The sequence below is a fragment of the Danio rerio genome, chromosome 23 (assembly GCF_052040795.2).
Source record: "Danio rerio strain M-AB ecotype USA chromosome 23, GRCz13ab, whole genome shotgun sequence".
Classification (NCBI taxonomy): domain Eukaryota; kingdom Metazoa; phylum Chordata; class Actinopteri; order Cypriniformes; family Danionidae; genus Danio; species Danio rerio.
In genome coordinates, this window is record NC_141043.1 from 8,747,501 (window position 1) to 8,768,631 (window position 21,131).

Below are 21,131 nucleotides of genomic sequence, written 5' to 3' on the forward strand. Positions count from 1 at the left end.
TTTATTGGTCATTTATTTATTTATTTATTTTAGAATAAAGTCCATGGTTTAGAATAAAAGTTACTTATAAAATGTTTTTCTCTATTTAACAACAATACAGTGAAAATCGACTTAGCTTGCATCAGATTCCGCTTGGTCTTAAAGCCCTTTTTCGATAGGTTATTTTGATAACTTATTATGTCATAACAGGACAAATGAGCTCATGTATGGGACAAATACTAGAACTTTGTCAGTTGGGGGGGGGGGGGGGGTAGGTCTTTCGAACATACTAAGCACATGTTCAAGGGAGGTTTAAAATAAAATGAATACATATACACAACATTATAAATCGTTCAATGCAATCTCACGCCAATTTGTATAAATTCATTCATTCATTCATTTTCTTGTTGGCTTAGTATCTTTATTAATCCAGGGTCGCCACAGCGGAATGAACTGCCAACTTATACAGCACGTTTTTACTCAGCGGATGCCAGCACTACCCACTGCGCCACTGCGTCGCTTCTTATGAATTTGTACAATCTAATTTGTGCAATTTAGTGTGATTTGCCCATCACCCAATGATGATTGGGGTTAGGGGTGGGGTTGGGTGCCACGCCTCCTTTTTAAAATCGTACATTTTTTAACTACTGAACTCGTACGAATTTGTGACAAAACGAATTTCCTGACAAAACGTAAAATACTTACGTTTCCTCGTGAGATCAGGCTGAAATCTTTACATTAAATTGCTATAAGGCAAAAGCAAAGGCGACATGATCAAACTAACTAATTGTGGACTATTTGTGTAAACCCTGTTGTTTTGTTTTTAACCAATTTTTAAGAACACTAGTAAAAACATTTAAATTACTTTCTAATTTTAATCTAACACAGGGGTACCCAAACACAGTCCTGGAGGGCTGGTGTCCTGTTTAGATCCAACCCCAATCAGACACACTTGGGCTAGCTAATCAAGCTTTCAGTAGGCTTGCTAGAAATGTCCTGGTAGGTATTTTGAGGCAAGTTGGAGTTAAATTCTGCAGAACATCCGGCCCCCAGGACTGAGCTTGGGCACCCCTGGTCTAACAGATACATCACTCCACAAATTGGTTCTCTTAACAGAGAAAACAGATTGACCAAAGGAGGTCTTACACTTTGGAACAAGATAATCACCATTAACACTTGCCCGTGTTACTCTGTGAAAGGTCTGATTCATACTGATTAGATCAGAAAAACAGCAATAGTACATGATTATTTAAACATTTAAGAATGTTTGAAAACATAAAATATATATGCTACCACTATGCTTTACTGCTTAGGATCATGACCAGTTCCTTACCTTCTCCATACTCTTCTCTTCCCATCACTCTGGTACAAGTTGATCTTGATCTCATCTGTCCATAGGATGTTATTCCAGCACTGTGAAGGATTTTTTAGAACTTTAATCTGGCCTTCCTGTTTTTGAGGCTCACCAATGATTTAAATCCTGTGGTGAACCCTCTGTGTTCACTCTGGTGTAGTCAAATCTTGATTGTTGACTTTGACACGCATACTGTGTACCTACCTCCTGGAGTTTTTTTGTGATCTGGCCAAATGTTGTAAAGAGTGTTTGCTTCACCAGAATTCTTTAGTCATCCACCACAGTTGTTTTCAGTGGTCTTCCAAGTCTTTTGGTGTTTCTGAGCTCCTTGGTGCATTCTTTCTGTTTAAGAATGTTGTTTTGGCCATGCCGAATGTTTCTGCTATCTCTCTGATTTTTGTTTTTTTTTTGTTTTTTTCAGATTAATCATGGTTTGCTTGATATATGATGGTGACAGCTCTTTAGATCTCATCTTCATCTCATCCAACCTTATGAACTTCCCTAGAGGCATCGCGAGTATCTTGCAATTTTATACCAACCCTGTGATCCCAAAAAATGAGTTCAAATACTCGGAAATCATGGCGACGAGAGTGAATGAGATCGCGAGAGCCACAGTGATGATCTAAGCATTTCATTGTTTTTTTTTTCAGTTTAATGAATAGAGCAGTAAAGATATCGGCAGTGCAAATCCCTCTCTGCTTGAGTGATCTGCTGTCAGTTGGAGACAAGCAAAATGTTTGAATGGTCCTGCATGTATTTAGGCCTTATTACATATAACAACTGAAATTTTTTGACAATATTGCAAATTCATTAAAAGTTGGCTGAAATTATTACATAAATAAAACTACTTTTTAACAGGAATACATAATATTAAAACTTCTTGTAACACTTGTTGCTATAAACAGTAGTTTATAGGCCTATTTCCTTTTAGTAAACAGGTATTGAATTTATAGGTGTGCATTTTAACTTCTTGTGCATTAAATGTGCACTCAAAACTTTCTTGATTGAGACATGTTGAATTCATCTTTTATGATTTGCAATGTTTCCAAATTGCACTGTTTTTAATTTTTCTTACCATTTTTTTATATCTGTGTAATATTATTTTCTGTGGCAGTTCATTGCACTGTGGCAACCCTAATAAATAAGGACTAAGCCGAAGTAAAATGAATGGATGAATTATTTTCTGTAAAGCTGCTTCTGGCCATGACACATTCACACCTAAGTGGTTATAAGAGACGTGTTTAAGGTATTATATGTAGCATCCTTGATTTATTATCTTGGGTAAGGCAAGATCTTCTCTTAAGGTTCATACTTAGAGGGAAAATGTACTCAATGAATTATAAAGCTTGAAGTATTAGAATCGGTACTCAGTATCATCCAATCACCATGACAAGGAATCAGTACTCTGTATCGGCTGCAAAAATGCTGATCGCAGCATCCCTAGCTTTGACCCAACTCAGCTGTCAGAGCAGCAATACTCCCCCTGGCTGTACAAGACTGATCTTAGTAAGTCAGTAAATACACACTTAGGGAAAAAAAGTATACTGAAGTAAAGGTCAAGTATAAAAGTATTCTTTATTTAGCAAGTAAATAAGTCCATTACGATACACTGCAGTGACAGCTGAACACTTTGTGGATAAAAATGATATAAAAATATATGTTAAGTATATAGTATATATATGTACAGTATGTATATATATATATATATATATATATATATATATATATATATATATATATATATATATATATATATATATGTTAGGGTTGGGAGATGTTGATCAATTTGGCATTGTAAGATGTCTAATGTGAAACATCGATGGACGATGCCATAATCGTCGTAGATGGGGGGTGGGGGTGGTTGTTAAATATCAATTAATTCATAATGATTTAATTAATTGTAGCCCACCGTTTTCACAACCTGACCCACATGGTCTTTGCTTTACCCATAACCAAACCATAAACAAATAAAGTTACAAAGAAATGACCACCTGTCAATCACTTTTTTTCTGCGGGACTTTGGCATGAATAGGCACAGTGATCTGTGTCGTTCTAATGGCTTTTCCCACAGCTGGTGGAGGAGACGAGAGTTTGGTTGGAGTTCACTGCAGTCCATACATTTTCATTGTTTTCACTGCAAAATTCTCACCGCGTGCGCGGATTTAGGAGACATTTATGCAGAATGTATCTTTGCACCTAAAAACACTAAACGCAGCACTCAGGAACAGATTAAAACAGATGTTATGTGAACTTGCTGAAGTAAAGCCCGCAATGCTTACCCCGCCTTTGTGCTCTTCTTATTGGCTCACTGCTCTAAAACTGAACGCTAATGATTGGTTAATATCAGCCGTCAATAACTCAGTCAATGCCTTCTGCCTTCAGATGACAGGAGCTACAACCACAAAAAATGTCAAGCGCTGAAGATGAGAGAATGAAAATAACACTGACAGATTTACCTACAGTTACTAATAATGGCACATCTTATTAGTGATCATGTGCTGAATGTTAATCCCTTATTTACACTTTCCCAAGAGTGGATAAAAGACTTTCAGCGTTTCAAGTCTGTTATGAAAATGACTAAAGCCTTTCATTGTATAAAGTCTATGGGACAGGGTTTGCAGGTAACTGAATCTACACATTTTAGGCACGAGAGGTATGGTATAATCCTTTATTTAATCCTCACGATGCTGTCAGCCATGCAAGCAGCAGCTATTTTGTAACATTTAACACAGCTCATGAAAAGACCATTATTGCTATTAAGTTGACATGCAAATAATAAGTTATATATCACTTTTAGTTTCTTCTCTGTAACCAGTGTCAGAAACTCATATTATCTGGCGTTAGAGGGCAATTGCACTTTCATTCTGATATATGTATATGTATATATGTATATGTATAATATGAGTTTCTGACACTGGTTACAGAGAAGAAACTAAAAGTGTTCTCCAATAAATGTAATTTTTCTGTTGATTGTACTGTGTAAAAAACATTTACAATATTAAATCTATAAATATATTTTAAATGTTGGATTATCATTATGCAGGAATGTTATGAAGTCTGGCAGGAATTATTAGCTCGCTCACCTGCATAAACTAATAAATCATTATTGAATCACAACCCCACAACTTGATTTGCAAAACATTAGCATATTTTGTAATTATTCCAGAGCTAAATGTTAAAACCATTGCAGTCAGCTTTAATCTGACAATATAATTAGGGAGGAAAGAAAAGCCTTATAAATATCAGCTTGTGCATAAGCTTAATATTCTCCCCGCATCTAAGCATTAAGCTGATAATTAGGTGATATTTATGCCACATAACTCAGGTTAATTGTATGCCGCATAATGCACCATCCATTAAAATAGGCTAGCAGTCCTTTAGCTTCAAACACTGTCACAACCACTAAGTCTCAGAAAGAAAGCCTGGAATTCCAAACAAAAACATAACAACAATGCACATTGTAGCCATTTGTTAAAACAGACACTAGAGCTTAAAGAAACAATGTCCTCCAGACCATTGTTACACAAGAGTGTCTTTAAGATACTTGGCACACACACTTTAAACGGAAGAGTTAACAGAGTACATTCAGATGATCTGCTATCTTCTGCAATGCTGTAATTATAACAGCCAACTACTGAACTTGGTGACACATAATTACATGAATTATGGGAAGAGTGTGTTAGAGAGACGTATTAATGGGAGGCTCAGTGATGTATGAAGTCTTCTGCTTGTCTATTAACATTAAGGTAGAGCTTGTTAATATTTTATAAAAAGTGATGAATGCCCTCAAAAGGCTTTGGATAAAATTCCTGAGGTGCTGCTAACAGCTCTGTATGAACTGAAGGGCATCAGACACACAATTATTTGTTATATTTAAGGGCCAAGCTGGGCGACTTCAACACCAAGCAGAAACATGCCCAGGTTACCATAGTAACATCTAGATAAGGGGGCATATAACCTAAAGCAGGGTTGTTCAAAGTCAGTCCTGGAGGGCTGGTGTTCTGCATCAGACTAGCTCCAATTTGCTTCAACACACCTGCCAGGAAGTTTCTAGTATATCTGGTAAGAGCCTGGCTGTCTTCAGTAATCTTGCGTCCTCATGTTCTCGTGTAACTGTAACGGAGGCCAGCTAGTGAGTGCTGTGCAGGTAAACCTCACTCCTCTGACCTCTAAAGGTGCGACCGATGCTAGAGGCCATGGTCTTTAGCCTCCTTGTTAGAGCAACTGACTCCCATGCGGAAGGTCGTCGGTTCGATACCAGCTCGGAGCGGGTTGGGTGGCGTAGGACCGGCAGGGTTACATTGGTGCCGTGACCCGGATGGGAGTGAGGTTTGGGGGGGTGAGTGTAACGGAGGCCAGCTAGTGAATGCTGTGCAGGTAAACTTCACTCCTCTGACCTCTAAAGGTACTCTAGCAACTGATGCTAGAGGCCAGGGTCTTTAGCCTCCTTGTTAGAGCAACCGACTCCTATGCGGAAGGTCGCCGGTTCGATACCAGCTCGGAGCAGGTTGGGTGGCGTAGGACCGGCGGGGTTACATAACGTCAACATCAGCTGCCAAAGTTCAGTTTCAATACTCAAGACCACAAGAACAGAGGATGCATGAAACTTCCTGGATGTATTTTTGATATCGAGGACACACCGATGCAGACTTGAGCACCGAACTCGCTCTGGAAGTCCCAGAAGTCATTGCGACTGGAGGTGGGAAGCGCAGCATTTTATATAGTTCTATAATTAAAGTTCAGAGATATAATTTATTTGCCTCAGGAGTTTCCCTAAATAAACGGTGAAAGTAAACATTACCATGGACATCTTTATAAAGGCATAAACACATTAAGGGTGTTTGTTTGCTGAAATTCATTGTAAAATCTGTTTTATTTGTATAGTGCAACGTTTATTTATAATGTTTTTTGCAGTGTATATATTTTGAAAAGGGGAAAAACAATACATCATTGTATGAATGCTGTAATGTTTAAATAATTTTCCATTTAAAACGCATGAAGGTCACGTGACCATCAGGAAGAATGCAGCATCTCACTTCTCAGAGAACGCGTTCTCTGCCCTAGCGTTCTCCCGAGTTCGTTCTTGCGAGAACACCTGGCAAGACCACAAGAATGCAAGTCCGTTCTCTGAATTGAGAAGCGACCCCTGATTAACTGGTTCAGGTGTGTTTGATTAGTGTTGGAGCTAAACTTACTAGAACCGAGTGTGGAGACCCCTGACCTAAAGGAACATGTACATTCACTTTGGAACAGACAAATAAACCCTCTTCTAAACAGCACATCTTCAGACTATGCCTTTTTTATATAATCAGATTTGCGCAATCTATGTAATGAAATATGTTTAAAGTGGGTTGCTTGTGTTTTATTCTAAGTTCTTAGAATTCATGTTTCAACATTACTAAAGTTGAACAAGATCACAGGTATACAATGGCTTACTAAATTAAACGTGTGCAACATATTATTGGAAGAATCTTTAATAGTGAAGGTCTTCTTCATCAACATCCAATCCAACTGCATATGCAAGCATTCTGATTGATGTCTGATTCTATATCTAAACTTTCCCTAGGAAACTCACTTTTTTAATTGGTACACTCAGATCCTGAAGGTGTGACATAAAGGCCACTTCTTGAAGTCAGAGGTTTAAAGGAGACAATGCTGACTTAACAGTCTTTTTTAACCGTACCATAAAGACTAAGGGCTCTAATTTAACGATCTAAGTGCAAAGTCTAAAGGGCATGGCACAAAAGCATTAAGGACATGTCTGAATCCACTTTTGCAATTTTAAGGATGGAAAAATACGCTTTGCGCCCTGGCACATGGTCTAACAGGGTTGTGCTTATTCTCTTAATGAGTTATGGGTGTGTTTTGAGCATAACGTGCATTAAACCAATCAGAGTCTCATCTCCCATTCCCTATAAAGCCTGGTTTACACTTCTGTGTCAAGTGACCAGCGTAGCCCTCGACGCATGCAATGCACATAGCTGTGTGTTTAGACTTCTGTGCGCTGTTTCTGTTGGTCTGTTAACACTTCCGAAATGCTAGTCGGCAGTGAGGTGTTAATGTTCCTCTGTGTCAAGTTTCTTTGCTGGTGTTTTATTTTTTCTAAACAATTCCTGAATGTACAAGTGGCTAAAACTTGCTCATTTTAAGGCGGGAACCGGCAGACATGCAACAACTTTAACCATGAGGTAAATACAAAACAAAACTTTACATCCGGAGCGCCTTCACGGGACTCCACACTTGTAAACACTCGCTTCATCGGGCTCGCACAGCTCTCGGTCCCATCCAGACTCGTAAGCGCTACCAAGCCAACCAATCACAGAGCTTGCGCATCGCGTCCTTGCGACATGTAAATACAATTTTTGAGAGGTGCGCGTCAGTGACGTCGACGGCCACGGCGTAGGGCTATGCGTCAACGCGTAGGCTGAGCCGTAGCATACGCTTGTGCTTGACGCAGAAGTATAAATTAGCCTTAAGAGTCAGTTGTTAGGCCATGGTGCATTTGCTATTTACATGGTTGACACTAAGTTGAAAAACAGAATGCTTTACTAGCAATAAGACAGTTAAACAGACCATCTGGAGCAAGAATAACGAGCCTCCTTCATTCAGCCTCTTTACTTTCTCTTTACTTGCCTTTCACTCTTTACTCCTTTACTTTTGTGGAGTAAGGAAACGGTAGAAACTCACTTCACTGAAGACATCCATCAGCCTACATATTTAATTTCATTTGTTAAGTGCAAAGATTTATTTCCAGACTTTTTCTAAATTTAGTTCTAATTTTTGAGCAAATTGATAAATGAACAATAATAATGAAGTGTGGTAAAAAAAACAGAGTTATATCCAAACAAGGCTTATACTTCTGCCGTATATATTGTGATGCATACAGCAAGTCTCCCAAACCGGACAGGTGGACACCACCCAACAATGCGCCTTAACACGCTTCCTTTCTAGACCAGAACATCCATGGGTCAACAAAGTGGCACAAATGGACTTGCTATTTAAACAACGTGGCGTGTATCAAAACTTGATACTTAGAGTTGCACTAGTCTGGAAATAGCCACAAATCTTGCCAAACATGTCTTGCGCCTTATTGCGGCAGGCGCATGATAGGGCCCTAATTTATACTTCTGCATTAAGTGTGCTAGATTGCACACAAATATCCAGATGCGGAACATGACACACATTTCTCAAAAAATGAAACTACAAGTCACAATGATGAACAGCGCAAAATCTTTCATTGGTCAGCCTAGTAGTGGTGACAAGTGTGGGCAGTAGCGAGACTAGTGGGAGCGGAACAAGGCTGATGCTATGAGTGTTTAACAAGTGTAGACAGAGTGTGGCTGAGAAGATTCAGATGGATACTTTTGTTTTGTGTTTACTTAATGTTTAAAATTAGTAAACATTCACCAGTTCCTACTTCTCGCTTCCGTAAAGGAGTGTGACTTTGAACTACTTCTACAGCTGCATCACATGCATTTCAGGCATAAACCCAATATGTCTCAAAGGCAGGAATAAACAGCAGCAGACAGGAATAAACAGTAAAAAATAAAATAAAATAAAAAAAAACAAAAAAAAAAACAAAGCGAGGGTCAAAACTGGCAAGGCAAGGCAAGAAAAACTGGTCATAGTGTTCACAATGCAGCTAAACAAGACTCAGCACTGGTGTGTGTGCGCGGTTTATAAAGTCCATGTAATCAGTTCATGAGCGCCTCCCAGCCGTGAGTGTGTGAAATCAACGGAATACGGAACAGGTGCGTGTGAGCGGTGCATGACTGGATCTGTAGTCAATATCAGCAGCTGCTAGATCCCTGGTGATCATAATGTCTTTCTCAAATTTATAGCTGTGTGTATAGTACATATTCAGTGGAGTGATTTTGTGTTTTGGACTTGAAATCCTTGTTTTTACCTATGGAGGCTCAGAGAACACTCAAATGTCATCCAAAATATCTTAATTTGTGCTCTGAAGATGATCTCAGGTGTCAGGTTTTTGGAATGACATAAGGGTAAGTAATTAATAACAGAATTTAAAATAAGCCAATCCTTAACAAAGCTTAGTCACGTTGTCTCAATGTGATTTAGATTTCTCTGAAGATGTTACTGATATTGAACTATTGCCACCCTGTACACTTCACAGTACATTTCTGTGGTAATAAAATGTTTTAACATATGTTTGATTTTCTGTCTTTGCATGACAGTACAGTGCCTTCTAATAGTCAGTTTTTGCTACGCACCTTATAATTGCTAGTACTAAAAACTATAAACGTTGATAAATATTTTTTGCAAGCCAAGAACAATATTTTTCTTTGAATCAATCAATAGACAATCGTGTTGTCAGCTCTACGAACAAGCAGATAAGTTGATTATAAAATTATTCTGTTAGAGTTAGTTTTAAAAGCTAATCTGTATATTCATGATTACCTAAAAACTGTAATGATTAAATATTTATATTTAGCAGCTTATTTCTGATGATTGAGCACTCTACTGAACTTTATGTAATGAAGTAAGAAAAGTGATGAAAATGAGCAGACAGGATTTTGAGCAGAAGTACAGACGCATCCATCATGATTTCATGAGTGGGTGACTCCAGTCAGATTCTGCCTAAAGCTGAAGTCCAGCTAGAGTCGAATTAGGGATTTTCAGACTGTGCTTAAGAGATGTTTCAGACTTTGAGAAGTGGTTAGCACTGCTTTTAACCCCTGGTTTATAAAAACATGCTCTAGACCTTTAAATGCATTAACATGAAACTTATATCTCAAATGTGAATCGTGTGAAAGATACAGAGCTAGAATGAAGCAGATAAGAAACATACAACAAATATATGCTCAAGACTGTTAGGGGCTTAAACTTTTCATTTATTTATAGCTAGGATTGGTGCCTAAATGCTACTTTAAAAAGACCAACACAATTATATTGAGCAACATAAATAAATACCTTTACATTTACCAATCTGATAAAAGTTTATAGCATGTAAATACAAAAATATATATAAACTTAATTACAAAAAATTATAACACTTGTGTTTAAAAGACTGTCATGAAGCCTTTATCATCATGACATCATAAATGTGAATGAGATTTTATGTTTGCTTCTGACAACTGTTATTGTCATTTGCACATTTTAAATGTCATTTTTAATGTCATTTTAAATGCAAAGATAACTTTTTTGCAGTGACAACTTGACATTAACAAGGAGGCATAACTTGTCATAAATATATCATAAACATGAATGCCATTGCAATTGTGTCATAAATATTTTGTTCTGTTCACTTTTTTAGAGGAACAAACTGTATTTGTCATTAAAATATCTCATTAAAAGTATAATTATATTATATTATATTATATTATATTATATTATATTATATTATATTATATTATGCTAAGTAATATTAATGATGTTGTTAGGAAATTCATGACATAATCGCTTTATGACAATATGCATTGTGCCTTTAACAATTGTTAAATGTGCCTTTAACAAGCACAATACTCATATTTTTGTATTAACATATTTAAAATAGTCCCTCATTATGGCACTACAAATGTTCTGCAACTGGAAATCGGAGTCACTTGATAAAGTAGTTAAAATGGAAGTGAAGCAGTCAAGTTTACATTATTTTTTAAATTGATTTCCACTTTAATAAAAATACTTTTAAACAAACTCGATAAATGTAACCTTTTTGAATAAAATGGCATGTTTTACTATAGCTTTTAGCGCAAGGGAGCCGGCATCTTGGAATATCAATGTGTCTGACTTCACGGGATTGGTTCCGTTTCCTGAGCTGTACAGATACAGCGGAATTATTGGACTGCAATTGGACTGCATGTTTATGACAGATTTATGACATTTTACTGTATGTTGTCTTGGTAATGTCAAGTTGTCAAACAATTTCCTCTTTGCATTTAAAATACAGTAACTGAGCGTTGACGCTTGTTGTATAATGCTTACTGACAGTTACCAGAAAAAAAAAAAAAATATATATATAAATAAAAAATAAATCACCCAGCTAAAAATTCATAGGCCAACATGCCAAATGCAATAACTTAATACTAGAGAACAACTGTGATGGGTTACACTTTACTTTAAACCATTCAATATATTAAAACATTAACTGGGACTTTTATGACAATAAAGTAAGCTAGGTCAGTAAGATTTTAGCTCAGTAAAATAGTTGTAGGCTTTGGGTATGATTATGGATGTAGAGAAATATCATACTGGACAATAAAATAAGCTAGATCAGTAAGATTTTAGCTCAGTAAGATAGAGTTTTAGGCTTTGGGTAGACTCAAGGATGTGGAGAAAGATCATCCTTTAAAATTGCTAATAAAAAGCCTGTATTTGTAATAATAGCAGGCAAATTAAGTTTTTAATAGTGAAAATTGGTAATAAATGGTGCATATGTTATTGTAGCTGTTTTCTTTGCCTATGTCTTTAATGCAAATGAGCTGGTTTTCCTGACCCGCCCTTCCCATGTGCATGTCAGAGCCATCCATTTTTAAGTCGTGATGTATGGAATGCTGTTGCCAGTTCCAAGCAGCAACTCATTTCAATTGAGAAAATGTTTGGTTATGGCCTTTTTATTCATCTCACACTTTAAAGTAAATTCTATTTAAGATTATGGTGTACACAACAGTCTCTTGATATCACAAAAAAAAACAAAATTTTACCAATTTATAAAAAATGAATCACTTTCTGCCCATCGGAGGCATGGAGATATATATATATATATATATATATATATATATATATATATATATATATATATATATATATATATATATATATATATATATATATATATATATCGCTATCATGATTTTTGAAAGTATTACAGCACTTTGTAAACGTTTAGTATTACCATTTGATGAGTCTCCATACAGTTTGATAGAGCACTTAGACCTGGAAGCCGCTTCGTGTGCATCACGAAACAAGCGGAAATTGAGATTGCCTACTATTGCTCTGATGTAGCCTTCATGTAGATAAATAGGCACAGAGACAGACAAGAATGAAGCAGATCTCCCTTAGTAAGAACTTTTCTAAAGGTTATTTGATGTATATACTGTGGAGTTAATTCAAGCCTTTCTGCAATGATGAGTCACACACAATGTCGCAACAAAGTTCGTGCCACACACACATGTTTAGCTTTGCACTGTTTTTGCATGGCAAATGTGACAGGATACACATTAATATCAACTGCTTTATGGAGATATTCTATGTTAAAGTACAAAATAAACCTAATTTAAGTCCACGAAATGGGATTGAACCATCTCTTTTTATAATTGTACTGAAATTATGCGGCTGTGATAATGAATTACGTAGTGATTTTATTGTCTTTATTACAAAACATGCACTTTTTTTTTAAAACAGTTAACACAACTTGTAAAAACACTTTTAAGACACATTCTTAAGGTGCTGCTTATCACAGAGAGATTTTTTAATCCTATTTGCATTGAGCACGTCCTGTCATGTGGATATGATTATGGAGACATGTTAATACGTGGCTGTCAATCAATTCAGTGGGCGGGGAAACCACATTCCTAAATCACATTATGGTAGCCCTCAAAATAGGAGGGATTTGTATTCTATTTCAAGATCAGGAAATTTTCAAATGAAACTTATTGGGCTCTATTTTGACGATCCATCCACAAAGTCCAAAGTGCAGGGCGCAATTGCATTAAGGGCGTGTCAGAATCCACTTTTGCTATTTTAAGGACAGAAAAATCTGCTTTGCGTCAAGGCGCATAGTCTAACAGGGTTGAGCTTATTCTTATAATGAGTTATAAGTGTGTTTTGAGAATAAACCAAACAAATTCTCAACTCCCATTTCCTTTAGGAGTCAGCTCCATCGCACCATGGCGCATTTGCTATTAACATGTTGGACTTTGTAAGTGGAAAAACTGAACGCTTCACTAGCAAGAAAACAGTTAAACAGAGTGTCTGCAGTGTCGAGAATGAGAGATAAGCCTCCTCATTGTGTACATTCACTTTCACTCTCGTGGATAGGGAAACGTGTTGTACGCACAGATATCCATTAGCCTATAAATAATTAATTTAGTTTATTAAGCGCAAAGATTTGTTTCAAAACTATTTCTAAATTCAGTTCTAATTTTCAGCAAACGAATAAATGAACGATAATAACGAAGTGTGCTCAAAAAACTGAGTTATATCCAAATACACATGCTATGCCCTATATGGCCTAAAATCTGACAAGTGGGCAAATCTAAGCTTGTCTTTAATAAAATAAATATAAATATGCATATAATACATAATACTGCTAATAGTAATAACATTATACAAAAGCAAATTGTTATGAATAAACTTAAAAAAAACCCCGAGATGAAAAAGGCATGGAGGCGGTGGTTTGTATATTTATGTAGGCTTGAAAATAATAATTTTTGTAATATTTTAATCCTTTAATTCTATTTCATATATAAAGACATTTGTGCATTGCTGTACATCCTGCGTGTATTAAGGAGTGTGTAAGCGAGGCACACAACTAACGTGCTCTGCGCTGGACTAAAGACCTGCTTTGATCTGGTCTATTGAACATTGTATTTTAGTTCCTTAAAAATAGCAATGCACCTTAACACGCCTCCTTTTTTAGACCAGAATGCCTATGGGTGCACATATGAGCGCAAATGCATTTGCCATTTAAACAGCGTGCTGCAAAACGTCAGAACGACTCTTGCGCCAAACCGAAACCACCAAACAACAATTGCGTCGCGCCGGATTGCACCAGGTGTGTGATAGGGCCCATTGTGTTTTATATCACCCCAATATGACCTTGGACACAATATTTCTATACACAGTTATGTCCAGACAGCTTACAAAAGATGATTTCCATCATAAGTGATCTTTAAACTATGTGTTACCCAATAATGATTTTTAGTTGCAAATATATTTGTCATATTTGTGTAAAAAAAATTCAAACTCTTGCCCCACAGAAACATACAAATTTGCAATCGCTGAAAGCATTTCAAAGTCACTTGCTGTACATGATACAGTATTAAACCTCTACCATAGGTAATGTTGACAATAGGAAAATAGTGTTAACCTGGAATATGAAACAAGCTATAAATCATCCTACAATTCAAATTCACAGATCATCACATTGTTTTCAATGACATACAGCATCTATACAACACATAAAATCTGAGAAACTTATATTTGGTTTGCTTCATGACCCTATAGGAAAGACTCTTGATAAACAATTTCAAGTGTGACTTAAACAACAATTAGAGGGAAAAATAGGAAACACCTGAAACACCTCCGGACTGCCAGAGGACTGCGGAGCACTTCATTTAAAAAGCCCACATCCTTTAATTACACACACGGTGAAGCGACAGAGATGGAAAAGAGGGTGGATGAAGTCCCCATGGAAACACGTCTCCATCGACACCCCGAACGCAACAGGGCAAACTGTGAAGTGAGGGGGTGAGAAGGGAGCAATGGATATTAAAAAGCTGGAGAAAATTAGATGCAAGGAGCATGAGAGCAGATCAAAGCAACAGATCATGAAGACAAGCACCAATATTTTGACGTGAAAATATGCCAGAACTAAATAAATTGCATCTATTTCTGGCTCTAAATACCAGCGTTCAGTTAAATCAACACCACTTAGCTTGAACACTTCATGTGTGCTGGTATGACATTAAACACAGAAAACGATGCCTCTGGAATGGGAAATTTATTCAGAGGCACGGGGTATGAGAAGAAGTTTATTACGAAAAGATCTTCAAAATGTGATGCCCAATACTTTCTCAAACCCATAAAACAGAATTACCTGCTCATAATTAGGCATGGGCCTGTATAAGATTCTGACAGTATGATAACCTTGGATATTGAGGTTATTGAGATTACTACCCGGCTTTGCCTTCGATACTGTCTCTCATGATTTACTTATTTCCCGTCTCTCTGATAGGGTATTTCTGGTACTGCTCTCTCTTGGTTTTCTTCATATTTCTCAGATAGACAGTTCTTTATCTCTGTTAAGAATTTCCGGTCACCCACTGTCCCCCTGAAGCGAGGTGTTCCCCAGGGATCTTTTCTAGGTCCCTTAATATTCACAATATACCTAATCCCACTTGGTCTGATTTTACAAAGTCTAAACTATCACTCTTATGCAGACGATATTCAACTTTACTGTCTGTCCATCTACTTCATCAACTCAAATTGACAAAATCTTTGCTTTTGTTTCTGATAGATTATCCCTTTTTATTATCAGTGGTTTAAAAAAACTGAGTATTTGTTTTTCCGACTACAGATGTCAATGGTTAAATATTTTCAGCCTTCTTCAAAATTTCTTCTTTAGTGTTCAACAGAAGAAAAAAAATGGGGGGGGGCTTAAATGTGCCTTTAACAAGCACAATACTCATATTTTTGTATTAACATATTTAAAATAGTCCCTCATTATGGCACTACAAATGTTCTGCAACTGGAAATCGGAATCACTTGATAAAGTAGTTAAAATGGAAGTGAAGCAGTCAAGTTTACATTATTTTTTAAATTGATTTCCACTTTAATAAAAATACTTTTAAACAAACTCGATAAATGTAACCATTTTGAATAAAATGGCATGTTTTACTATAGCTTTTAGCGCAAGGGAGCCGGCATTTTGGAATATCAATATGTCTGACATCACAGGATTGGTTCCGTTTCCTGAGCTGCACAGATACAGTGGAATATGAAATATGTGTCTCCTTTATAAAAATATATTTATTCTATTTTTCTTTTAATCATCGATTTTTTGATATGCTTTGGTCCATTTACTGTACTATGCTGCCTGACTTTCCTGCCTGGCCTAAACAATGTCTGGTACTCAACGTAATGAGGGCAGGTACTTTCACTTTTCACTTCTACAGCCGCTCACCTCTGCTCGTAATCAAATCAAACTAAGATCGGTGCAGTTTTTCAGATGGCATACAACTTATTAAAGGAATATGTCTCAATTTAATCCACACAGACGTGACTTAGTAAAGGGTTTCTACAGGTTTTTAAGACCCTTTTAAGACCATTATGGATGAAATTTTAGACATTTGTAAACATCTCTTTGCAACTAACGACTTAATATTCATTGATTTATTCATTCATTTTCTTTTCGGCTAAGTCCCTTTATTAATCCAGGGCTGCCACAGTAGAATGACCCGCCTACTTATCTAGCACAGGTTTTTACGCAGCGGATGATGCCCTTCAAGCCGCAACCCATCTCTGTGAAACATCCTCTCACACTCATTCACACTCATACATACGGACAATTTAGCTAACCCAATTCACCTCTACCGCATGTCTGTGGGGGATGCCGGAACACCCGAAGGGAAACCTACACGAATGCAGAGAGAACATGCAAACTCCACACAGAAACCCCAACTAACTCAGCCAAGGCTTGAACCAGCAAACTTCTTTCTGTGAGGCGACAGCACTCCCTTCTGTGCCACTGCACCGTCCAAATATATATACATTTATAAATATCTGTATGAATTGTTGGTGATTGGATTGGTGTTGGGGCGATTGGGTGACTTTACTTTGACAACGTTTAAAATTAAGGCCTTAAAATTATTTAAGACCCAAAACACAATACTTCTGTAAATTTAAGAGTTTTTAAGGCTTAAAATTTGTTTTTGAAATTGAAGACTTTTTAAGACTACGCGGACACCCTGTAGTAAAGCGTGAATTCATGTTTTTTATCTGTTGCATCTGAATGTAAATCCCCATGTCAAGCAGCACTGAGACGTGAGAGAGTAAACCAAGGCAAATCAGACGAATGATTTTTAAAAAGAAAAGGAGAAAAGGTAAGGTTATAAATATTTTTGGATATATTAGACAACTTTGATGCTTGTATTTGCACCAGCTCTGCGATGCACTTCCACAACTTTTACTTTTTAAGCTTTGGGTTAAATTAGGCTTTGCAGTCTCCATGTTCAGTCCATTGCTTCCACTATATCTGTTCAGCTCAGGGAACGAAACCAACCCTGTTGTCAGACACAGTGATATTTCAAGATGGCAGCACTCCTGCGATAAAAAAATAAATAAATAAATAAATATGCTAAAACATGTGGTTATATAAAAGGAGTTTGTTAAAAATATTTTTCAGTGGAAAGCAATTTACAAAATAGTGTAACCTTGACTGACTACTTCACTTCCACATTAAAAATGCAGTTACATGCAAGAAATACACCATCCTGAGAGTCAAATTAATGACCTTTTCCACTACAAGTGTCAAAGTTTACGAGTTGTGCAGAAGGAACGTTTTGTACCACATACAATCTGTTGTTTAGCATTACCATAATTGATTTGTAGATAAACCTCATGAATAGGCAAATAAATCAACGTAATTCCTCTTCATTCTCTGTGCCTATTAAGTTGTGTAATAGAGTGTTTTTACCACACGTCATCAGTCGGACATGTTGAAGAACAGAACGTAAACAATGCCACTAAACAAAACAAAACTTGCATATTCTGCTGATTACCATTGATGAAAATTATCAATTATTGGCATCTTTTGCCCTGTACTAATTGGTACAAGAAAACAACCTTTGGTGTACTGAATACTGCCAAAAGGTTAAAGCAAATGAAGCAGGACAGAGCCTGTTTGTTAAAACATTGCACCTTTACCTGCTTACTACTTATTTCTCTATAGATTTATCAGCTCACACACATTTTTATGTGGTTTAGAGAGCATAAATAAGCAGAATAATGTATTCGGCAGTAGTCTAGCATGCGTTCCAATCATTCAAGTTATCTGCATTATGGCTGCATAAGTGAAAGCACACTAGCAAGCATTTAAAAAAAAAAAAAGATGTCTAATTGGCTAAAACAAGGCTAAATTTAGGCTGTCAGTAAAAATCTAATAGATGTCTAATGGCCTGTTTCCACTGAGTGGTACTGTATGGTACGGTTCGGTTTGGTACACTTTTAATGGCGATTTCCATTGTCAAAAGGTGTACCGTACCGAACTGTACCGTACCACTTTCTGAAAGGGTACCAAACACGAGAAAGTGTACCAGAAGGCAGAGCTAGACGCACAGCTGAACGCTACTGGTTTACAGAGAAACGTCATTCGATTCAACAAGCCAGAATAAAAACAAAAGTCATGTTTAAAATACATGCCATGTAAATGCCATGTTTAAAATACACAGCCAAGAGATTACAGCATAAATATATATATACATATAATAAGGAGCCATGGTTGACCGGGGATCAAACAAACCTTGTCGTCATCTTGATGAACAGCCACAATGCCAAAAAGAAGAGCAGATTCACCCTGTGCCCCTTCATTTTTTTCAGCCAGTCTGAAGCACGAGTGGTTTCGCTTTCTTGCTTGTGTTCACCGAGCATCTATATCTGAAATAACCAACTTCTTGAGCTCATGATAATAACGTGCGGTTGATTTTTGACGTGCTTTTGAAATCCGATCCTATCAGAAACTGACAAACACGAGAGTGACACGCAAAAAACAAAGGAGAAGCCGAAAAAAAAGGAGCACATTATTTTTTCAGCAAATGTGAATCAATTGCCATGTATGTATATACTGTATATGGTTATTTATTTATATATATATATATATATATATATATATATATATATATATATATATATATATATAAATATATATATATATATATATATATATATATATATATATATATATATATACACACATAAACAAAGTAAACACAGCAAATAGTAGCATAGTATTATAATATATATTATAATAATATTAATTAAATACAGAAAATAAATTAATAATTAAATTAATAAATCAGCTTTTTCTTTCTCTCTCGTAATCATTAAGGGAATAAGAATAAATATAAGGGGGCGTGTGTATCTATGCAGTGTGTACATACAGTATGTATGTGTATGCAGGGTTTAAATACAATATGGATGTGTGCATGTATGTTTTCTATATCACACACACACACACACAACAGTATATATATATATATATATATATATATATATATATATATATATATATATATATATATATATATATATATATAATGATTTTTTAATTAACATTATTTTGAAAAATTACAATAATATTTTAAATAATAAGTGGTATCGGTTTCGTAAAAATTAACAAAAAGTATCAGCATCATATCGAATTAAAAAATTGTGGTATCGCCCATCACTAGTTTACTTATTATTTAGGGGCAAGATTGATGCAGCTCCATACTCCACACAATAGACGCCAGTATCACACATAATACATAAATCATATTTGTTAGGCCCAAATCTTGTTTTGAGTGTACTCTGCTATTTTCCTTGACAACAGTAGCACAGTTTATTATGCTTTATAAAGCACAAACCGTATAATGACAAAAGTTTTCCTTTCCTTCTCTTGTAGTCATCAATCATTTGTCAGTCATTCACAATACATTAAAAATACTGTTAATAATGTATGTACACTCATATTCTATTGTTCAGCATGGTGACAAACTGTGCTGATACTAGCCGACGGCCATAACTCCAGTCTCTCAATTACAGGCCACCTGTGCCTCGAGCACCTGTGCTAAATCAATAATCTACTCGCAGGTTTACTTCAGCTGAAAAACATGTAAGCACAGCACTGACACGTTACCACAGGAATGAGCGCTGGATTTCACTCCGCTGCTGATATTGATGAGCATCTGATTTAATATTCATGAAAATGCACTGTTGAACGTCATGAAAGTAGATGAAGTCATTATGAGGATGATGATCTTTGACCTCCGCATAGACTGAAGACAAAGGAGATTATATTTCAGGTACTACATGAAGTGATTTATTTCTTTATTTTGTCATTAGGTTTGAATTAATTAGATGAAGATCTGATATAGATTTTAGTCCAGGGGTATTCAGATTCCAGTTCAAAAGGTCTAGAGTTTATATTCCCGTGAAGTGCTTTGAAGTGTGGATTTTTATTCAACGTTTGATACTCAACAGAAACATGAAGAGAGGGTGGGACATAAGCCCCCTACACACAGTGATACCGGTAATTATCTGGAAAATTTCTGGAACAACTTTACCGGCAAATTCAAAAAAGACGTTACAGATGGACAAGCGTGTGTGTCGGTGGATAGACAAGTATTGTGAACAACTTCGATGAAAACATATGGAGGAACACTTTCGCATGTCTAGATGTACAAGATAAGTGTGTGTGTTGGCGCTCACTGGCTCCTTCACAGGCACACGCGATGAGTCAAGCAACTGAAAGAAGCAGAGCTTGAAGGTAAACAAACAACGGCTTATCATTAGCATCTTATCGATAATTATTTACACAGTTGGCATCAAGAAGGAACATATAAATGTTATCTAATAACCAGAAGCTAAATTTGTCTGGAAAAATATTCAAAGGCTTTTATTTTCATAAACATTTAAATTTACATTTACATATAGTCATTTAGCAGACGCTTTTATCCAAAGCGACTAACAAATGAGGACAAGGAAGCAATTTACACAACTATAAGAGCAACAATGAATAAGTGCAGTAGGCCAATTTCAGGTGTGTAAAGTCTAAGAAGCAAAGCATTAGTAATGTAAGTTTTTTTATTATTTTTTTTTAGTACAGTTAGTGGTATAGCCAGAGAAGCAATTGCAGATTAGGAAGGAAAGTGGAGACGAAATAGTTGAGTTTTTAGTCATTTCTTAAAGACAGCAAGTGACTCTGCCGTTCTGATGCAGTTAGGGAGTTCATTCCACCAACTGGGCAGATTGAATACAAGTGTTCGGGAAATTGATTTGGGAAATTTATTCATTTTTCTTCTTAGGGACGGAACCACTAGGCGACGTTCATTCACTGAGCGCAAGTTTCTGGAGGGCACAT

General features: G+C 36.3%; 1 protein-coding gene across 9 annotated transcripts in view; it reads right to left on the reverse strand.

Moving 5' to 3' along the window:
* oprl1 (opiate receptor-like 1) overlaps window positions 1–21,131 on the reverse strand; it is a 317,839-nt gene that overhangs the window by 240,144 nt on the left and 56,564 nt on the right. The gene's annotated exons all lie outside the window — the stretch shown is intronic.